This window comes from Lathamus discolor, chromosome 6 (genome assembly GCF_037157495.1).
Source record: "Lathamus discolor isolate bLatDis1 chromosome 6, bLatDis1.hap1, whole genome shotgun sequence".
In the NCBI taxonomy this organism is placed as follows: domain Eukaryota; kingdom Metazoa; phylum Chordata; class Aves; order Psittaciformes; family Psittacidae; genus Lathamus; species Lathamus discolor.
Genome location: NC_088889.1, coordinates 15,975,410 through 15,993,257, shown reverse-complemented (window position 1 = coordinate 15,993,257; position 17,848 = coordinate 15,975,410). Strand labels below are relative to the sequence as shown.

The 17,848-nt window shown below is 44.4% G+C and overlaps 1 protein-coding gene across 2 annotated transcripts in view; it reads right to left on the bottom strand.

Moving 5' to 3' along the window:
* The window catches only part of FBXO34 (F-box protein 34), a 42,709-nt gene extending 30,791 nt beyond the window's left edge, over positions 1–11,918 (bottom strand). For both annotated transcript variants that reach the window (XM_065683256.1, XM_065683255.1), the window contains exon 1: positions 11,793–11,918. The gene's annotated coding sequence lies outside the window, so the exon portion shown is untranslated. The remainder of the gene's footprint in view (positions 1–11,792) is intronic.
* Positions 11,919–17,848: the final 5,930 nt, after the last annotated feature.

The following is a 17,848-nucleotide window of genomic DNA, read 5'->3' as shown; positions in this document are numbered from 1 at the left end:
AGTCGTGCCCCTTTCCACCTACTTACCCTCAGAGGAGGTTGGCCAGCATGACAAGGAGTTCACAGCCCATATTCTAGCTTCTTTTTCCCATGCAGGCAAGGCCCCCACCCTCTTAAAAAGGCAGCACAGCACCAGCACTCCCCCATGAGATCATGTTCTACAGACTTCTTCTTACAATCCTGCTGCCAGATAACACTCCAGGCTTGAACCTAGTTTTTATTTAGGCTACACCCACCCCAACCTGCCAGCCTTCTGTCCCTGCAATATCAGTGGCTATAAATGAATGGAGGAGTCTGACCAGCTATTGATTTTTCACAGGGAAAAAAGTATTTTTCCTCTATCCAAATAAATAAATGCCTCCTTAAAAAAAAGGTGATGCAGTTCATCTCAGAAGAACCCATATTGTTCTTATCAAAGCATGGATCCACTCCAGTTCATGATGCACAGGCCAGTTAGCAAAGCATGTTTGGGTCCTTCCCTCTGAAAGCCACCCTATAAATGCAAGGCTTGACTAAGAGGGCCTCATACTCTCTAATTCTTTGAAATCCAACATCACTTCACCTTAAGTTACTCCAAGAGATTAATGCTGCAGTTGAACCCATACCGAGCTGCTCTACATGACCAATCCTATCAGCCAAGTTATGACCAACACAACCAAGCCCAAACTTACAAAAATAATCAACAGTGAAAAAGCTCATTATATATTTACTTTCACAAGATTTTTTTACCTGTCAACAAATATCTGTCTTAGTGTGTTACCATCCTGCCATCGTTCTGATTTGAGTTACTGGGCTTACAGCAAAAAGCAGTGAGAGCCAGGAACACTGCCTAGATTTCAAGCAGAGCCTGCAACAACAGAACCCCTTTGGGGAAGTGACAGTTGAGTTCCATTTAATGCAAAAACAAACTACTTTTCCATTCAAGACAAAAGCAGAGACAAAGAATTGTATGTGGCTCAGAATGCACAGTCAGCTGTCTTTTTAGGAATAGATCAGATTTAACAGCTCTACTGCAGCCCAGAAAAAGTTTGCCTGACAAGAGTTTAAACTCTGCCCAGTACTATGCTACACAAAATCCAGGCACCTGTCTGCAGTGCTCTCATGGCCTTAAGCCAGTACCTCAAAATCATGATCATCAACATTATTTCCAAGAAGATACATTACCAAGATTCAGCCTGATGCACGAATGCACTCTTATCCCATTTCAAAGACGGACAAGAACCCTCTCTGAAGTTCTGCCCAATAATTCCCTTTTGCATAATACAGGTTGCATATAACACCATTTCTACACTGTGGAACTAAAATGACAGCATTCTGCTACAGCCTTGCCAACGTGGCCACTCTCACCACAGGGACTTATGTTCTGAAACAGAAGTGGTAGCAGAGGTGTCCTCAAGCTAGTTTATTTGACTATTCAGGGCCTGATGCAGATAGAAAAACTAATTAACATGTATCATTATGGAAAGCAAATATATTCTAAATGTTCATCAGTTTATATTTAAACCCTCTGAAACACCTAATGTCAAAGCTAAACAGAATCTTCCCCTGGCAAACTACTTGGAAAGCCTTCAACTGAATCTGCCAGATAAGGTAATGCAGTATTTTAGGATATTTTTGCTACGTACACTGGGGACGCACCTGTAACATGCACAAAGCCCAGAGAAGCATCATGAGAGCTACAAGAACACCTCTGTCCTGGCTCTAACATTCATGTAACAAAATTACAGTTTCACTGCAGGGGAAAAGGAAAAAGCACTTAAGTTTGTTTAGATTGAAGTGCTGCAAGCCACACCGCTCATCTGCTATCAGAGCAGATTGCTGGGCTGCTCCAATGATTATTCAGTAATGAAGTAACCAGAATTAGAAAGTATGCAATTAGTCCCATCTACTCCTCCTCCTCCCCACTAAAAAGAAGGAATAAAACACCCAGCACAGACATTATCACCTCTCCCTCTAGCTCTGCTACCCTTATAACTTAAAATACCCATAATGCAAAGTAAGCCTGTCACTTACAAGCTGCAAACGAGCCCAGCTTGGCCCTGAATGGCAGCAAAGGTGATATTCTCAGCATCTCCCCAGAAGAAAGTTACTGGGTTACTTGTTGGGATGTTTTCTCAGATTACCCACACATGCATATATTAAGTTTAACATGCCTGCATTTAGCTACTCCAGTAAAAGCATGTAGCTTTTCAGAGGAAAACAGCACTGCTGTTCCTACTAGCTTTAAGTTAAAGCATCTCCCACTAATCCTCCCCAGCATGACCACTGTGAATACATTAAGCTCAGGACACAGGTATCACTTGCTGACACTTTGTCTAGCTTTACTGACTCCAGCCTGACAATGCCAGCTTATTTTACCTGCACAATTTACAATCTACCTTTCCTTAAAGAGTTATGCTTTATGTTTGTAAAGCAGTATTTACAGCTCCTTCCCTAACTGTGACTAATACATGGAAGATGCAGAAAGGCCCCGGACACCCCAAAGCCAAATGGCAACCTATAGTGAATCCCTGCTTCCAAACTGCAATTCTGATAAAATACATGTTGACATTTATTCATGCTCAGAAGCTCACTCATCCTCCCCTCCACCCCAGTGGTACCAGTTGGTCTAATTAAAGACATGCCTTCTCTCAACAGCCTGTGCCTCACGTATACCCTAGGAAAGCTTCTCTATCATGATCAACTTTTACATTTACTTTATTTGATCTCTAGGCTTCTTCAAATGGAAAGCAGACCGACAGACTCCTCAGTCCGTAACTGCCTTTGTTCCGCCTGGGCAGCCACCTGATGAACAACAATTCCTTGCTGTTATGCTGTGACTCAAGAAACACAGAGGAAAAAAACCCAAAACAAAACAAAACCCAAAACCCCTTACAACCAACACTAATGCAACTAGCAACATCAATGAACTAGCTCCATATAGCTCCACTGCAGACATAATTTTACACTTGGATAAAGTTCCCTTACTTTTTTCCATGTTCATTTCTTCCTAACCTCTTAAATATGTTTTCCCACAGACATACGGTCCATCCCTACAGGACACTGGTGCCTACACTTCCTTGGGTTTAATCAGGCCAGGGATGAAGCTGTTAGCTTCACAAAATCCGTACACAACCCATTCCTCACTGGCTACATCTACTGATCCCAAGGAGGAAAAAGGGCAGAGGGAAAGGAAAGGCAATTTTTAAGGCTAGAAGAGTATGCAGAATGCTGCAGAGATGTTTGCCACAAGCATATGTAAACTACTACTATTTATCCTACAGTTTACTCAGAAGCCTACAGCTAACACATCACTGGATTTCATTTTAACAATTCCATAAGCTGTTAAGGCCTAACAAAGGAATTATTAGGAAAACTGGTTTAGAACACTGCTGGTGGCATCCCATGCACTATGCAAGGACGGAGCATGACTGAAACTGCTCTGAGCTCCCATTCCCAGTTTAGGCTGTAAAGCTGTATCATCAAAAGAGAATTCCCAGTAATTTGTATCAAAGCCACATCTCCAACTGCTTCTGCTGCAAGACTAACTCAAAGCAAGTAATTATACATTTTAATATGACTAGATCTGCAGTCCTACTGCATCTAAAAAAAAAAATCCATAAGCACTGTAGGAGAAACACAGGGATTTTTTTTTTCTTAACACCAATGGAAGATGGATTTGCTGCTATCAGTAATACTCCCACAGCCCAAATTTCAGAAGTGGCAGCAGATATACTTAGATTACAGATGCATAAACAAGCACTCTTTGCATCACTTCATTCATGTTTATTAAGATAACAGCACTTCATTCATGTGTTTATTAAGTTACCTCAGTTAAAGCACAACAGTAGAGTACCATCCTTCTTTAGAAAGGAAATTTAAAAATAAAGAGGCAAGAATCTTAACAGTTTGCTCCAAACTTGATGGCAAGCTGTTACATAGATCTGGTGCCCTGATGGCTAAATTGAGGTCTAGAAACCCATTTCCAGAGGGCAGGTTTTCCTTAAAGATCCCTGACCATTTGTCTCAAGCTACCATGCCCTGCATGCCCAGACTGCTGAACAGTGGATTGCCTGGGCACAAACACCCTGCAGAGGTACAGCCTCCTCTCCCCAGGACAGGATGGGGACATATGCAGGCAGTCAGAAAGACAAATGACTGAGAAAATCAGTCACCTTTACAGACAGCATGATACCAAAGCAAGAGCGGCCCAACGGCAGGAGAGTAAACTTTGCATATATGTTTATAGTGAGCTTCTCTCAACTTCAGGAGTCAGGACAAGAGGAAGCACCAAAGCTTTGAAGACGTAAATACACTGAGACTGCAATCCCAATGCCAAAGTGGAGGCTTCATGATGGAAAGGATTTTTACACTTTGCAATAAAGACCTAGGGCGAGGCAAAGTTCAAAACAAAGACCTCAATGAAGAGCTTTATGAATCAAAACAGAACTAGGCTGCCTCTGTAAGCACGTGAGCCGGTGAACATAAACTCCAGTCTGGTTCAACACTAGCTACTATCATTCAATATGCAGCAAGTCTTGTTTGAACTCATTGTCCAAACTCTTTTTTAAAATATAGCCTCCAGTATGACACATTGCAGAGAGCCAAACCACAGACACAAGCCAGGAGTTAGTCTCTGAAGTTTAGATACAACAAGAATTATTTCACCTACCTAGATGCACAGGGATAGCTGCTGCCTTTGATGCTACTTTGGTCTTAAACTGCCCAAGGACTCCAAATTGCTTGTTGGGCTGCAGAGCAGCAACACCCAAGCCTACACATACATACAAACATTATTATGTCTGGTCTAGATCTGGGGGGAAAGGAAAGAAATAAAATCTTTTCAGTGATATTAGCATGCAAAGAAAATAGCACATACAAAGAAATCTCTAGAGTGACTTAGGAACAAGATTTTATGCTTGGCTTTCTGCCAATTAGAAAGGAATTAAAGACCCTAGCAATATAACCCCGTTCATCCCAAAGAAGAAACTGCATTCTTAAGTGATCAGCGGAACAACAGGGAGGAGGAAAGAGGGACAAAGACACAGGACAGCAATTGCACACAAAAATAGGAAGTTTCTGATGGTACTGAGATAGAAGGCAGGCTAAGACCATAACACAGAAAGAATAGTTCAGATTTTAAAAATAATCCAATCTATTGCATCCAAAAGAAAAAAAGCCAGTAAATAACAGCATTCCAATAAAGCAGACAGTATTTTTCACTATAAAATTCCAACTGTTTTAATATTCTGCAGATTATCCACCTCCACTGACTGCCAAGCAGCAAAATCAGTTAGAGGAGGAGGTCACAAGAAAAGCAAATCAAGTGGCAAAGGCATTGCCAGACACCTTGAGAAGCTGAAAATGCATAAAACCCCAGGCTTTCAATATGACAGAACATTTAGTAGCTACCCGCAATGATGATTTTACATCCAAACTTTTTGGAGTTTAAGAATTCACATCATGAGACCAGCTTTTAGCAGAATTAGGACCAGACTTGACATGCCCCAGATTCCCCAAGGTTACTTTTTGAAACCCATCTACACTTGAAGTATTTCAAGTGCTCTTCTCACACTGCAGAAGAGCAACCAAAACCTAACATCTAATTATCTAATGTTTTAGCATCTGTTTCATGAGAATTTAATTTCAACACTTTTTTTATTTGAATGACAGAAGGCATTTTGCATTAGACTGCAGGTTGAAAGTTACTGGAAATGGAAGCAAGCTGCTGTTACAGACAGAAGTCACTGCAAGGGGGAAAGAAAAAAAATGTTACTGAAGCTTGCTAAATCAAAGTCTGTAAAATACCAAAACCCCAGAATGAAGCAGAAGTAGCTTAGGAGTTGCTATGGATGTTTCAAGTTAATAAAATTCTAAATTAAAATGGCTGCCGCTTAAGTTTGCCAAAAAATTATGCAAATTTCCAAAGTTCATACATAATAATTAGCCCAGCAGAAAGCAGGTCCCAAATAAATGACGAAGTCAGCCCTGCTCTTCTGCTTCCAGCAGATGGAATTAGCTGCGTGTGAAGTTATTTTTTGCAATTGGAGATTAAACGCATTATCCTGAACATCAATTCCTTAAGTAAACAGAATGTTGGATACATGCATACATGGTATTAGGAATATGCAAAACCCAATCAGAATCCTTTCCCATCGTTCTAAACAAGACACTAAGTAGGCTGAGGGAGGGTTTACATATTTTAAACTTCATTTTTCAAACCAACTGACTATCTGCCGACAATTCAGCTGAAGCAAGTTCTCTCAAAGCAGATTAGCGTTTGTAGTCCAAACAGGTTTTTCCGAAGAAGACTGTCTGCCTTGACTAAAAATTCATTGTCTTGATGTGTTAATTCACAGAACACAGAAAGTCATCCAAATGGCAAGTTCAAACAATGTGCATAAAGAATGGGCTTTGCCCATTACTTCTCTAAAACCTAGTTTGTGGGCATATCAGTCATATACTGCATATCACATGCTGTAATGCACAAATTCACCTTTTCCATTCCTACTACTGATTTGCCACTTCATGCATAAAAAGATACAGCCTTCTAAACCCTGCAACTCTCAAGCTACCTGCAGCAATACACTGAGCTGAATGGCTGAACCTCAGGTGTGCCCTTGACCAAAACACTCCACCTGCACTCCACATTCTGAATTTAGTTTCTCTTAAGCACTCAAGCTAAGCACTGCTCCAGTATAAAAAGTTACTCTCAAAGACAATGGATGACCCAGCAACTTTTCTCCATGGTTATCCTACCTTTATCATGCTTGTAGCAGCACAGTTCAGAAACAGGTATGTCAACGCATGCATCCAGTTTAGAGGACACCCACCGAAGAGCATTCCATCTCCTACTGTGAGTATCAGCACATGACTGTTGAGAAGGTCAACCAAAGCCAGTTACTGCACCGATTGTGAAGAGATAAGACAGGCTGCTTCTTGTGCAGTTCAGGCATCAGCTTCCAAACAGAAAATTGGTGAAAGAAATGAAAATACACTACAAAAGTTGCTACATGCATGTTGCTTTCTAGCTCCAGGTAGTCCAGAAAAACATCTCCAGAACCTATGCATGCTACAAAAAGAACCCAAAACATACCTAATTAAAGGAACATGGGGAAGGGAAAGTAAAGTTTAATTTAAAAGTCAAGCAACACGCTGGCTTGAATACTATTAACCAAAACTGTGCAAATTAAAAGTACATGTCCTGAAAGCAGTAGAAACCATGCCCAAAACAAAATGAGAATTCTCATACAAAAACACTTCTGTGGCCAAATGAAATACTGAATTTAAGTAAGAAACCAAGCACTTATACCTATCATGTTCTCTCCCTCCTCTTCTCAAGCAGGGAGTCTCATTTATCTCAAAGCAATCAAAAGAAAACACTTCAATTTTTAAAGTGAGAGAAGTTGCAGAAATGAAAGCCCTGTCTGGCACTAACTATTATTTGAGAAATCAAAAAGAGATTCTCCAAGTTAGGGGAAGGATGAAAACAGTTCTGAATAATTTACTTTGCATAGCCCAGTTCCTGCCAAAACAGTTCCGTAAATCCCATGGTAGTTCAGATAATTTCCATTCTTAGAGCAAAAAAGCTAGATCGAACATTAGAAACATTAATTGTGTGATGTGACCTGAATGATGCAAGAACAAATAGTTAAGTGAACCACAGCATCTGCTGAATTTTTAATCACTAGTTGTTTTGCTGCAAGGCAGAATAACATTGTATATTAGCTTCCAAGAACTGTACAGAATGGCACATTAGGACAGCAAGATTTTAACTGGCAGAAATTCAGCCTCCGTGCTACCTAAATCCCATTACTTTGCTATGAACTGCAGACACAGCAGTTTCTAAAGCAGGAACTTTTTTTAATCACATGAAAAAGAGCACTATTTTCTACACCCCAAGATACCAGTCAGCCATTACCGAATACTTATTTTTTTTAAAGCTGACATTTTCTTAACAGCCATTTACACGTTCCTCCGTAGTGTATTTTTACTCTCAAAACAGCATTAAGCAGTCATGTGGCAGCAACTCACAACAAAAGAGGTAGCTGAACCTCCAATGTGTAGGAAGGTGATCCATGTAAACATTCATATTACCTGTGTACTGCAACAGGAGGTGCCATTGCAACATGGTTAGGCATAGTTAACCACCAGCTATAGTTAATCCTTCTGCCTCTGATACCCGTCACGACACTGCAGACACCCAGCTTTTACCATCAACTCACTGTCCTAGTGTGTAACATTGACAGCAGAAATACAAGCCCACACTATACGTGTATCAGCCAGTCCCGCTCCAATTTCTCTGCATTCCCAAAATCACTAGATTAAACCCAACCTCAATGCCTACAGTACTAAATACACCTTCAGTTATGCCCTAGGCATAAGACTGCAACACCAGGATTAGCAAGTGATACAGCAGATATTCTGCTTCCACAGGACAAAAAAAAAAATTAAGTTATTTGGGGAACAAACACAAATCCCACACTACAGCCAGAAGCCACACTACAGGCACTGCATTCAATTCTCAGTAACCTAGGGGTGAAAAAAAGGACATTAAAAAAAAAAAAAAAAGACAACCTTCATACATTAAAAAAGTTCTATTACACTGACTTTAATAGTATCTAAATTCAGGAAGTTAACAGAATCAAAACAACTTAGAAAGCAAAACCAGTAAAATTTGGTACAAATAAAAACCAAGCAGCCACACATATCAGAGCAGCATTCCTGTGCCCTCCTCAGAGCTTACAAAGCTGGTAAATTTATCTCTAACCACCAACTTTCACTGAAGACCTCCTTCAAAAGCTTAAATGCATGGATAGGAACATTTAGTAATGTATCTGACAACCAAATAATCCACAAAAACCATAAAAGCAGCAGACAAAGTCAAGACAGATGTACGCTTCCAAAACTATGCTATCTTTAAACACAGCGCGAAGACCAGTCCTATGTTTTCCTTACAGTCTCAACTTACAGGTGCAACAAAAGCCATTATCCTTTTTGAAACCAGGTATCAAGCCTGCAACAGGAATATTAAAATATGCCATATCTGCCAGTAATAAAGCCACTGGTGTCTGAGGATTATACCAAACTGCTCGTTTTGTTATGCTATACGGCAGCAAGAAGTGAAAGTAACACATTAGGATGAATATGCTGAGACCTGGAACCTCCAGGTCTCCAGTTACACCCAGGTAGTACTGCGTGTCTACTTCTCAGTATTCAGCTTCACAGCACCAGAAACTGAATTTGACACTTCTGTACCTCAAAACCACAGCCCCTTCTGGCATAGGAACTACATGCCAGTCTCTATGAACACATGATCTCACTGCTATTCAAGGTGGCCAAGAGCTCACCAACACTATGGTGCATATCCACAGTACATTATAAGGCAAGCTTCCAATTTTAAGGGAAGCAAAAAGATGGTTTATATGCCTATAAGAAAGTCAGCTGCAGCCTAGCGCTTGACAAGTCACTCATGCTTCTTCACAATCCTTGATCTAAAAGAAAAGAATTTAAAGACCATTTAGTGTGACTGAAACATACACAGCTTCCTCCTCAAGCTCTGCTCATTCCCCAATTAAATATGAGACAACTTAGTCACATGGAACATGCAAAACAATTTTAAGACACTGGTTATTAAATCAAATCCCACAACCTTTTCCACCTATTAAAATGAAAGTTTGTCATGAGGAGTTTGGTAAGTGTAATGCCTTTGTTCCCAGGCTACTGGTGATGAAGCCCAGGCCCCTTGACATTCTATTTCTTTCCCTCAAAGGCTCTGTGCTACAGCAAATTTACGGGGTTTCACAGGTAACAGGAATATTGGGCAAGTTACCTTCAAAATGAGTCAATAATGCTATCACTGAGGCCAGGGGAAGGCAGGTGGCTGCTATAAAGCAATGCAAGGCACTCCCCTCAGGACCCAAAACACTGCATTCGGAACACTCCCATCCCCTGCAGCAAGGGATTAGCCATTTACCAAAAAGGAATCAAAGCACTGCATAAGGCTTTCAGTTAAGACTTCAAGGGGAAAAAAAACCCTACACAACACTAGTGCAACCAGAGTCACACCAGGAATTCTTTAGGGCACTGAAGAACAAGTAGCTCACCCATCAGCAGGATGTCATTTGTCCGGCAGATGCTCAGAGAATGGCTCGAAAAGAGAGCAGAACTAGATCTTTATTTTTTCTTTCAGTCAATCATTTTGCTGTCTCCGCGTTAAGCAGTAACAACATTAACCACCTACAGGCATTTACAGGTTTAGACTCTGGACTTCCAAAACAACTGCCTACTTCCATGTGGATTTTTTTTTTTTGCTCTTCTCTAGGGGTGACAGACAATCATAATGGCCAATTATTTAAAACCTTTCATCCGAGAAAATACGAAGCACTACGCAAACATTCATTAAGGCTTGTGACTCGAGTCTGTGCCACACATTAGCCCATTTCAAAGCTAGCCTGGATATCTCTAGCTACCACACTACATACCGAGAGCTACGGTATAGGCCAAGGCAGCTCGCAGCACAGCAGGGTTAACCACTTGAGTATGTACACAGTTTCGCAGGCTGGTTTTACAGCCCTTGATGAACCCCGAGCTGCTGCGGCTGTGCTTAACAGCCCTTCCAACCCGGTTATTTATAAACAGAGACAAGAGACATACGCTGCTGTTGAGCATTGTATAAAACACCTCGCAGGACGAGTGTCAGTCCCATTTCTCCAGCCAATACACGTTTTGTTTCCAATTGGATGCCACACAGCACAAGTCAATAAACTCGGTTTACTGAAGAAATTAGAAGCTACACTTATGGTTTCGAGTAAGGCCTTTAAGGAAGTAATTTTGAGGAGAAATCTCTTCCCCTGTAATTGCATACTTAACCTTTCCTTAGGACCTTACACCACCCCCACGTGAACACCTTATTAAAGTACTACCTACAATACCTAATAACGATTAAAGCTGTCTTTTTAGATCACTGCTTATGTTCTCTGAGCTCCCCAACCCTTCCCTCTGGAAGGCTGACAGATGCATGAGCACGGCGTAAGCCATGCAGAAACACACCATCAGGAAGTGACAGCGCTCAGATTAAAGTTTGGTTAAAAATACACGGGGGGGGGGGGGGTTGATGTTGTCTTTTTTTAAGGCAAAGCCCCGCGCTCCTGCAGGCGGGCCCACCGAGAGCCCGTGACCCGCCAAAAAGCAGCTCCCTGGCCGCCCCCCAGCCCCCTCAGCCACGCGTTATGCAACCGCGCGGGCGGAGAGCAGCCCCGGGCCGTGCGAAGGGGCCGGCACCCGGCTCACAAGGAGCCCTCCTTCCCCCCGCCGCCGGGCTCTCGCTGTCAGACCCGTCGGGCCGGGCTCGCCCGAAGGCGGGAAGGCCACGGGAGCGCTGCCAGCGGAGCCGGGGAGGGGACACAACGGGAGAAGCGCAATGAAACCCCCAGGGAGGCGGCGACCGCCGACAGCGCGGCGCCCCGGGCACGGCAGCGGGGTGCTCGCGCCGAGAGGAGCGCCGGCAGTAACACAACAAAATACAAACGAGACGGGGCGGCCGGCGGCGGGCAGGCGCCGCGCCGGGGGAGCGAGGAGGCCCGGTGCCCTCCGTGGAGCCCGGCGCCACGCAGCCCTGTCCGGCAGGCGGCCAGTGGCCCCTCGGCGGCCCCCGGAACCACCATGGCCGGCCAGAGAGCGGGAGGTGCGTGCGGGGCCTGCTCGCCGCCCACCTGCCCGCCCCGGCCTGCGGCCCCGCGCCGAGCCGAGCCGGGCCGAGCCGCGCCGCTGACGCCCCTCCTCCCTGTCCCAAGCCCACCACAAGAAGCCTACCCGGAGCGGTGCCGGCCGCGCTCCCGCGCAGAGGACTGCGGCTCCGCGGCGGCAGCGGCTCGCTGCGCTGAGCAGCCGAGCTGGGCTGAGCGCGGCGCGGCCGGATCCCCCCTGCGCCCAGCCCCGGCAGCGGGAGGGGCCGCGCCGGCCGCGCCAATCCGCGCCCGGGGCGGGACGGGGTGGAACGGGCCCGGGCCCGCTGGGGGTTGGGGCTTTGCAGGCCGCCCCCGTACAGTGCTAGGCACCGGCGTCCCCGCCGCGCCTGGCACCGCCGGCCGCAGGGGCCGGGGTCCCGACTCGGGGCCTGTCGGGTCTTTTCAGAGGCTGTATCTCTCCTCACGGCCCCGAGGCTGCCCTCTTCGCGGGCCCGGAGTGCTCCTCAGGGCCTCGGCGGTCTCCCCAGAGCCCGTGGGGTCCCGCCGGCAGGTTCGAGGCGAGGGATGTTTCTAGGCCGAGCCCGGTGCTAGGGACCGGCAGGATCATGCCCCCCTCGCAGGCCCCCAAGCTGGCCGGCGTGCGGCCTCACAGCCTTGCTCCTCGCTCTGGTGTCGCCAGGCCTGGACCTTGCTGCCGCTGTGCCACCTGCTGTGAAGTTTAGCAACAAGGGTGACAGTGCCCAGCCAACTGTCTGGCACCAGCAGCTTACAAGTGCATTTAATACAGTGATAACAGGATAAAAATCTGTATGGCCCTCAGCAGGAGGCTAAAGAAATTCATTTGATAGACCTTCCAGCTTTAAAATCTACTCAGTTCCTGGTTGCAGGACCAAAAGAGCTGCTAAGGGGTTACTGGGAGCTTGAAAGTAGTCCTTCAAGGTAATAGAACCTCACTAGCTTGGTTCCTAGCTAGGTTGTTTTGCCAAGATTCCCACCTCAGCACAATCACAAAGTACCCTTTGCAGTGATCTGCAAATGCTGCTGCTGTTCCTGGTGTAGATGTGTCCCAGGCTGTGCAGCCGCTGGGCAGTGGTTCATCATGTAAGCATCACCCGACACATCTTCCTTATGCTATCCTCTTGGAGCCCTCAGCCTACAGAGGGAAACAGCTGGGCACCAGGGAAGACCTCCAAAACCAAAGGTACTGAGTACAAGAGGGAAATGCAAAGGGAAGGCACTGGGAAAAGGGGAATTAAGCAGTGGCACCAGATGGTAGCTAAAGCCTAATGGAGTTCCTGCAAGGAGTTTTCTGCCCTCCGAAGATGAAATCCCAAAAGATTTCAGCAGCTGAGGAGGGATGCAGGTCCTGTGAGGGAGGACCACAGATCACCCAGAGTAAGGGCAAGGCTAGCAAACCGAAAAGGTCCAATTTCTCTGATCTGCAGGAGGGCAGCAGTGGGGATGTGACTTACTCTGTGTAATGCAATACTGTGAGAAGATCTTTGAGACCATTCTCAAGCTAAAAAGCAGTGTATGTCAGCACAGCACAGTGCTGACGAGGGGCAGAGCTAATTAGCCAAGACATGGGATCACATGAACATGGTGTGTCAGATGGCTGAGATGAATCTCCAAAAGTCTTCAGAGTCCCTGTTAGCTATGACTGCTATATACAAAGATAACATGAGGATGGGAGGGATGACAGAAGTAAAATGAGTTGCCAAACGTCACATATTAGATCAGTGACAGGGCAGAAAACAGAACCTACAGTTCCTCATCCTTCCAGTACTTTCTCCTCTGGATCGTAACAAAACCCCAGAACAACAATGGGATTGAGCTGCTGCTGACACAGTAACTTCATGTGTTCCAGGGGAAAGTTCTGGGGTTTGGTATAGGACCATTGTGATTTGTTTGGGCACATGGAAAAAAAAGATTGTTTACTAGAGTGGTACCACAGTCCAGTGACATACACTGACACACAGGATATCACCCAACAGCATACAGGGGAATGAAATATGTGCCCTGTCATATTAGAAAAAGGCCTCACAATGGTACAGACCAAATCTTTTGTTGTAAATTGATAAATACAGCTAAAGGCTATTTGCTGCTAAGTGCCTTCTAATGATTAAGAAACCTTTCTTCCATTGCCCCCACCCCTCCCAGCCCAGCCAGGGCATTTAGTGATAATATAAGAAACATTTTGCACATTGTTTAGTTTACATAGCCATCTGGCACTTTTGCATTTCAGTAGCCTTGAACATTAAAAATACAATAGATAAACCCAGTCCTATCTTATCAGAGGCCTGGAGAAGTTTAACTCTGACAGAGTACATGGGATTAACCAACTCCTTACAGCTTTTTCATTGTTTCCATCTTAATTAACGGTCATATTCCTCAGAGTTTTGCATTGTTGTATTCTCTAAAACAAGCCCTTCCTTACCGGCTTTGTATTTGTTTTAATCATGAAACAACCCCAGCAGTCACATCCAGCTTCTATATGGCATGTTCTGCTTCTGAGCAGTGGAGACACAGAGGTGCACGCTGAGAAAAAAAACACATGCAGGTTTTAAGCCAAAATAAATTAAATACACACACACACATACTAGAAATCTTGTCTAAGCTAATAGAAATCTTGTCTAAGCTAAGGAAAACTATGCTCTTTTCAAATGATAACACAATGGTCTTGGCCTATCTCAATTAGAAACCTACCTCATGCTGCTGAAACATCCTCTAATACCACCACATTAAGTGGTTTCTTCATCTGCTATGCTAAAAGGGATGAAAGTACAGTTCACCCAAAGTAACCCACCTGGAAGTCCTCAAAGTCCCTGGAAAAAAACCAAAAAGATTGGTCTCAACTCAGCAGTGCCTTATGGTTGAAGACAGTGTTTGTTCTTAGGTAATTCCTGCTCCCCTCTTCCTTAAGGAAGAAAACCAAGGTTTGAGTCTGTTTGGAAAGAAATGTGATTTCCTTAAGAAAAATCTTCAGGCCTTGTAGGATGAAACCAGCTGCAGGATACTTTCACCTCTAGTGCTAGAGCAGGTTTTTATCTGAGATCTGTAACAGCAGTGAACATTCAGTGTAACTCCACCGTAAATAACACAGGATGTAAAGATATGCTGAGATAAAAACTACTCAGGCTTTGTTTCCAACTGTATTTTACATTAAAAGAGTACTAGTTTGCATTTTAGGCTGTCTCCGGTGAAAGCCGGGAGCTTATAAATGTGCTACAACATCTAGCAACTAAGGATCAGGCTGACAGAGTGCAATATAATACCCAGAGTCAGGTACCTTGTCTTTCTATTTATAGCCAGGAGAGTGTGAGACACCTCCCAAGGGTGAGTGGAAACTCCCACCTCCTGAGCAGAGACATCAAACAGGGATGGTTTAGACTTGCTCCATGTAGTCCAGATGTAGGGGTTTCCGTCAGCATGGGATCCTGGGCCCACACATAGAGGGTTTAGGAGTCTTTTTGAAAGAACAGAGCAATGTCACCAATTCCTTTTTAACACCATGGACTGTAGGGTTTGAATTTGATGTCACTCGTTTGTGTGCTTATCTAGGTGGTGGAGCAAATATCCAAGAAAGGGAAGATGCTCTCCACAGTCATCCTGGTGAGAGTCTAAACGTCTGTCTGCCCCACTTGCTTGGATCATTCCCTTGTTCCAGGCTTCAGTCTGAGGCATTAGGGGGTTGGTGGGTGGCAGTCTCATAGTCCCGTTAAAAAATTGCTACAGTGCAATATGAAACCCAAAGAAGAGAGCAAGACATTGCAGAAGGCTTAACTGTGTTTCCTTGTTTCCTAGTTGTTGCAAGACAGGAATTTAACTATTTCCCACACCTAGAATTGGTCTTTTCTTAAAAAAACTAGTGACCGCTTACAGAAAGCACAAGCAAAAGTTAGTGGGAATAGCCCTTAATGGTTTTGCTGCACCATACTTGATCAAGAGGATATGAATTACTTGGTGGGAGGTGTATTCTGTGTCCTCTGCAGCATCATGCTGTGCTCCACTTATGGGAGTTTGCTACAGGGGGGGTTTCTTTGACTCCATGCAAGTGACAAGTATGTCTTGCTGTGGGCTACAGCTTTATAACTCCATTCACCAAAAATATATTCATAAATTGTAATTATTTAAGGGCTAAATTTGGGGATAGGTTTACCTACACACTACATATTATTCTTCAGTAAGGTGCATTTATACAAGGGTGGGAAGAAACACACTCAAAAAAACAATGTCCCATGTGAACAAATGAAGAGTAGAAAGAGCAAGTCAGCAGATTTCCACATAACCATCTCCTCGGTATAAAATGTATCTGATAGTGACAGTTGTATTGCCAAGAAACAGATAAAGTGAAATTAGTTTTCAAAGCTTCAATGGGCAAAATGTAAACATGTTATCATAAAATCATCAGGACTGTAAGAAAATGGGTTTAACCTTCCAGGAATGTATAATATCTTCATAGGATAATGAGTTCATATATTTATATTGCTTGTTTGTCTCTATGAAATGGTAATATGTTTATTCCTCTTAACACAATAAAATCAGTAGCAATCAGGAATTTGGTTGAAAAGCGCACACCACATGTTACCATAAAGTGGCACTGCAACACTTTGAAATCACAGCATTACTCAAAAACATCAAGACCCTTACCGTGACCTAGATACGGTTAGTGGAAGGTGGTACTGCAGTATGCTAAGTAAATTCATTCTGTCTTTAACCTCACTAGCTCAAGTAATGACCCATGAAGGTGCGCAGCAGAGCCTGAGCCTGCCAAAGACCTGAGCTACCTACTTAGGTTACCTGTCCACCCTGAAGGTGCGTCATCCCTGACATTACTTGAGCTAGCGAGATCAAAGCCCTGGCTACAAGTGCAGCCATGCTTCCTAAATTCAGTATCAACATCCACGAGTGGAAATGAGCAAATGTGCTGGTATAGATGCTCCAAGGAGGAGACGAGTATTGTTTCAGTATGAAGGAATCCTTCATATATAGGTATACAATAAGAAAAAATTATTTTTGGTTGGAAGACACTCCTAAAATAATTTTTTTCCCCTAAAGCTTGTGCTTCAGTATGGTTCACATTACTGGACTATATCCTTATATTATAAGGTAGAACTGCTGAGTGCCCTCAAATTCCACCCATTTGGGAGGAAAAGGGGAGTAACAAATACCAGCAAACACTGAGGACTGCATTGGATTGAATTCTGTGGCAGAGTCTACAAACTCCTGTAGCTGTTGTTCAACTGCATCTTTTTCATGCCACAAGGAAACCTGGCAGTACTTAATAACCTCCATGCTCATCTTTCGTTGTCCTGCAGTCTATCAGTGATTGTAGGATTAGTCCGGATGGTCGATGTTTGAGAATCTTTGCTGTCACCCCTGGCAGTCCATACAGGGAGCCGGGGTGGGGGGGACACTTCTCCAACTGCTGCAGTCTGTGAGGCAGAGAGTCATGTCTCCAATGGTTCAAGGCAGACCGCTCGGCGCTCTTAATCCACTTATTACTATCTCCATCCACTGTAATCGTGTTTATGTGAAAATGTACAGACGTTTCACTGTAATGCCGTGCGAAGATCCTGCATTTGTAGGCTGTAAGAAAGGTTTGTTCGTCCCGTTTGCCCCCGCGCCTGCTGCTCAGCAATTTCCTGTTTGACACCACTTTTCAAACGCTGTCTACATTTTTGCAGTGCCACCAAGCGGTTGGCTCCCTCAATAGCGTTTTTACATTTTAATTTTGCTGATAAACAAACGCAGAGCAAACCGTCTTGCAGACCAGAGTCGCATTAAACACAATTCACCACAGGAAAACGCCAGGTTGGTACGATGCGAGGACAGGACTTAAAAGAGAGAGTTTGTGCGGCAAAGGCTCGACAACCCTAGGTTGCGTAAAGCCTGGGTAGACCCGGCTTCAGTTCCTCAGGCACAGGACGGCACTTAGATACAGGCAGACCTGCCTGGGGGCCAGGAGGACGGGACGGGGCATAAAGCACCAGACCACCACCTCACCTACGCCCTCCGCCATCTTAAAACAACTCCCCCGCCACAGACAGGACGCCAGGCAAAGACCCCGCCTTCCTCATCTCTCCAGCCAGTAAGCAGCAAGTGCGAGGGGGAAAATGCTAAGTGCAGCCAATAAAGATCAGCCGTGGCGATCACGAGGGGCCAATAAGCATCTAGAAT